Source organism: Ceratosolen solmsi, unplaced genomic scaffold (assembly GCF_000503995.2).
Source record: "Ceratosolen solmsi marchali unplaced genomic scaffold, CerSol_1.0 scaffold47, whole genome shotgun sequence".
In the NCBI taxonomy this organism is placed as follows: domain Eukaryota; kingdom Metazoa; phylum Arthropoda; class Insecta; order Hymenoptera; family Agaonidae; genus Ceratosolen; species Ceratosolen solmsi.
The window spans coordinates 9,222,813-9,228,783 of record NW_011948419.1 but is presented as its reverse complement, the minus strand read 5'-3'; positions in this window follow the sequence as shown (position 1 = coordinate 9,228,783).

Genomic DNA, 5,971 nt, shown 5'->3' with positions numbered 1-5,971 from the left:
TGCTCACAAAACCAAGTGGGAGCACAAGAAACAATAAACCATTGGAATAAGCATACTGACTGCGCGCGCATACAATTTTATAAATGTAACTTGAAAAGCTGTAAAACTATCCATTATGTATTTATGCGTTTATATATTTATGTTTAAATATAATATAAAAAAAATTATTCCATTGAATTTTATCTTTTTCCCATAATATTGAATAAGACATTGTTTGATATTTCTTTGAAAGTTTCGCAACCATTAATGACTTTCTTTGATGACAAATATTTATATTTACCGCTCATTATTGCATCATTATTTTACCACAATTCAGGCGCAGAACGTTGAATAAAACGGCTAGCTCTTTAGTTTACAGAAATGTTAAACTACGATCATCTTAATTAAGAAAAATTCAATTTTCTTACTTTGATTATTTTCATTTTCTTACAGTACATAAATATGTACTCTACTTTCTCGTTATTCAACACATCACTTTAAAATATTAGTACTCTATTGATATTTTATTAATTTATCTTTATTAAAAACTTATACCTTTCATCTTATATTTTGTTGTCTACGTTCTCTTACAATTTTGTTACAATAACAAAGCATGTATTTTTTTAGATAATAGCTTACGAATGGTTTATCTAATTCTGATTAACGTAATGTTAAATAAATTGCTATTTTTATAAAGTACATAAAATTATTGCATATTCTTAACAGAAAATTAATTTTAATCATTAAAAAAATGCATCCAATTTAATTTCCTTTGATTTAAAATTTTTTCTAATAATGAATAAGTATTAAATTTAATTAAATCACTATTTTATGTAAATTAAAATATTAAAATACGTTTTTAATTTTAATTTTGCCAAATTAATTGAGTTTGAAATTAGCAAAATTGACAAAATTGAAAATTTACATTAAATTTTTTTTAATAATATATAAAAACTTATTTTTCAGATTATAATATATCTGTTATTGGATAGAACCTGATATGTATTATTTTACTAACATTCCAAAATCAGTAGAATAAAATGTATAATATTTATTATAAGAAATTAATATATAAAATCTCAGATTATAATCTTACAATTTAAGGATTCAATAACACAGTTTCCTTTTTCTCTTATAAATCTCATAATTTATTGATAATTTATTTTTATTAATATTAATTCTCATAATTTATTTATAGTTTTTTTCTTAATTAAAAAAATTATTCTATGGTTCATAGAATAAAATTGACGTGAGATATCGAACGGAATGCAAGTAATTATAGTTATTTGAAAGTACAGAAATGAATGTGATTAATATGTATGCAATGCAAATTATCAATAATTAATTATATTAATACGTTACTATTTAAAATTGGCGCAAATAATAATTCAAGGCAAAGAACAATCTTAGTGTAGTATTTTTGTCATTGAAAATTCTATAAAAACAGCTAATGAATATAGCATATATTAAATTTGTTGAATAGAGATTAGACTGGCATTTAGTTTTATTTATTTATTGAGAAACGTTCTTTATTTATTTCCTAAATAATGCATAAGCATTAGAGCAACAAGATCCCGGAGCAGAAGGATAGAAAATAAGTAAAACATGGGTTCGGCAATTTACAAGAACTTCCTATAAATTTGTTTCGTTATTCTTATTAAGGAAATCGTAACAGTAGATAGAATTCAACGGAATGTAGATAATTAAAACTATTAAAGATATTAAATACTATATACTGTATAGTATACTATATGGTATACTGTATAGTATTAGTATATAATATACAATATTGTCTACTATAAAGTATTTAATAAACTGAGATTTGATACTATTGATTGTGCAGAAGATTAAAACAAAATTAATTCAAATATATTAATAATAATAATCATTATTTACAATTAACTATAATTATATATAATTAAAATTTTTTAATTTAAACATTTTCTATTATAGTTTTTTTAAATATAATTATTAAATATAATAACATGACTTTGTAAACTATTTCATAACTACTAAATGCTAAATAATGTATACTCATTAAGTTTATTAACATAATTATTATTATATTATGTTAATTGCACAGGATTATATTAATATATATATATATATATATATATATATATATATTCTATTAACATTTTCTCATATTAATATATATTACTCATAATAATTAAAAGAAATAATTTAGTTATTATCATAAATGAAATACTACTTTTATAAATTAATGATATATAAAAAATTATTGGAACTTAGTTGATATGAATCGATATCATTAATATAGATAAATTTATAAGAAATATAATTTTATTAATATCTCATAAGAAGATTAATTATTAATATTTCAACATTTTATAATATAAACGTCTATTTTATATCATCAATTTTTAATTCAATCAATAACGGTTTAATTTTATATAATTACTTATAACTAAATAGATATATATATTAAAATCTTATTTTTAGACAAAAAATTTTTCATTAAAAATTATGTATACCTATATTTATGGTTTTAAAAATATTTATAAATTAAAAATTATTCTTAAATTATAAAAATAATATATTTCTTATTATTTTTTATTTATTACTCGAATCTATCCATTAATCATATATAATTTTAGCTATAAATCCACATCTGATCGCAGTCATATACACGTCTTAAAATAATTTGTTTTCATAATGCTATAATTTTCGTATTTTATCTTTTACTTAGTAGACTATACAATACTTATTAAACTTTATTTAATATGAAATTAATACATAATTAAATATGTACATTTATATATAATGTGAGTTGTATGAATTCCATATGAAAAAATTTGTAAATGTTTGGTTTATGAATATTTTTACTCAGATATTAATTTACGATCATAAATTAAGAGAATGAATGAAATGTCGGCATCGATCATTGACACTTGATTTTACTTGACATTAATATTTGTTTAATAAAACTTTTATTATAAAAAGTTTTTATTTATTAGAATAAGTGTCAAATAATAATTATGAATTATAGTCAAATTATATAAAAATATTATAATATTAAATAAACAGACTTTTTAATGATTGAAGAAATAAACTCAGCCCAATCGAAAGATTCCAAATATGTTCGATTAATTCACTTAACATTCACTTAATATATATTAATGACTATAATTTTATCACATGATGGATTGCCAATGAAAAGTTCCTTAAGTAAGCTGCGATCGTCACCCTAGAAAAAGAATGAAAATTTAGAGACCAAGACTGCAATTATTATAATGCCTATTCATGAGAAAGAAAAGTTGATGGGGATACCAAACCTATTAACTGTTAGGATTAACACGAGCGGTTACCTTCCACTACAGATGTCAGGATAGTATATACAAGGACTATTTATCTTAATATTTGTCCTATAAGTATTGAATATTAACCTTATCTATCATAATATAACAGTACGATTTTATAGATATAAATAAATGATAATGACAAAAAAAATGTTAAATTTTTAAAATAGTTCTTATTTTAATTAATTTTCTTCTAACATCTTTTATGATTTCTGAACAGTAACTAACATCTTCCTATATTGTATAATACTAAATATACTGTGCTGCAATTAGTTTTAGACTACACAGACAATATTATATATACTACAAATTCTTTGAAACAAAACGATCTTATTTTTTTTTAAATTATAATTTATAAATTATTCAGTAGTCATATTTGAATGGAATTATTGATAGTTTTTAATTTACAAATTTCATAAATATTTTGAAAAAAGCGTATTCAATAAATATATTATGTTATAATAAATTATTTAAAAATAATATGTAAAATGAACTTAATTAGTTGATATAAATTATGTAGATTAGTATTTCTGTTTAAAATATATAAGATAGGTAAACATTTAATAGCTGGTACACGTTTTAAAATTTTTATATTATAATTTATGCATCGAATAAAAAATATCTGCAAACTCAAATATAATTATATTTATTATATTTTATTTTTATAATAATTATGAATATAATAAAAATTAATCTTTAAAATAGTAAATATAATAATAAACAAACTTGAATAAATATTAAATAAATAATGAACATTAACATTTTGATTTAAAATTTGTGAATTAGATTTAAACAATAATTAAATTTGAATGTAAAAATTTAAATACCGAATTTCTTTTATAATTTATAAGTAAAATATCTTTTAAATATTAAAAGAATCTTGAATATGAAAACTAATTTGGCATAAAATAAATATATTTAACATTTGAAATACATAAATTTCGAATTATGAGATATCAGGGATAATGAGTAAATAATTAATAATTAAATGGTAATTATTTATTAGTAAATGTAGAAAATAAAAGTTTGTTATTATTTACTTACTAACTATGCTCTAATATAAAATAAATTAATTTATAATCTTTTTCTTTATAAAGAAATATTATTTCATTACAACGAATACTTTTTCGTCTTAAGCACTTAACTATATTGCTAGACATTGTCACTTTGGTTAATAATCAATTATGTATACAATAAAAATATGAATGTCATTTAAATGCATATGATATAACTATAATAATTTTCTATTAAAATTATTTCATTATTGATAATATTATACAGTTAGTGTATTTAAAATAATTATTTTTTTTATATTGTACAAATTTTAGTTTTAATGAAAACTTTTATTTAAAGAGAATATATATTTAGTCTAATTTAAATACTTTTGTAATTATACTAATATAATATATTTTAATAATTTTACATTAATTGTTTATGTTTTATAATTTATATATATATATATAAATATAATGCAAATTTGTAACCAATTATATATATATATATTATTTATAGTAACATATATGACAATAGTATTACTCTATAATTAATAAAGTCTTCCAGAAATTTATGAAGCATTCGGTTTAATGCACCTTCGTAAATATGTAATAACTTAGTTTAAAGGTTAACATTGTATTTATTTTATTCAAAGAAAAAAATATGTAACTACATTAATATTATCAGAAATCAGAAATATATAAGAAATTTTTTCTTAGAAAAAAGATGAAAAGTATAATTTTTTATCGTATCTTATAATAATATGTTTTCCTCTAATAATTTAATTATTATAATATTTTTCATGTATTTTATTATAAATTTTCAAGATCACCTAAGACAAACAAATATGCTACCTAATATTACCTGAAAATATTTTTGTCGTTAACTTTATTGTTTTTTAAACACTTTATGGTGATTTAATACAGTTCATATCTTCGTAAATAAGATATTCTTAGCACGGAAAAAGTTAAATTAAAAATTAAATACAACGTATATATTCTGCAGATAATTTTACTACTTTTTAAAAAATTATTAAATAAAGAATATAATCTGTGTATATTGAAAGATAATAGAAAAAAGAAAAAAATCTGCTCTTTCACAGACCAGTTGTTAGAAAGCTTGCATAGAAAACCGAATACTTCTCAAACAAATTCCTCGGTCACTTACATATACGAAAAATTCTTAATAGATTATTTAATTATTACTTTTATTGCTTTTAGTTTTTAATGCATAAATAAGAATAAGAATAATATAATAATGAGTTATTATATTGATATGATATAAATTTTAAAAATACAAAATTAAAAATATAATATTTATATATTTTTTTATAATATATATATGTATATATATCATATCATAAAATATGACATATTTATGAGTCATTTAAATCTCATATTAATAAGATATAATTTGTATTATTTTAAAAAGAATATTTACATTATTCCTTTTTACTCTTAATAAAAAAAGTATTTTTTTATTATAATTTGCTTTCTTATTGGAGGTTTTATTTTTTATAATACTAAAGAAATGTTAAAAATATATTCTAAAAATATTTTGTAAAAATTCTGTTAATAGGCTTTGTTAATCTTTTTAATTTGAAATTCTATAATTTTAACATCAATGAAATTATAATTATCATACTATTAAAATCATATATTTGAAATTGAATGTTAGAT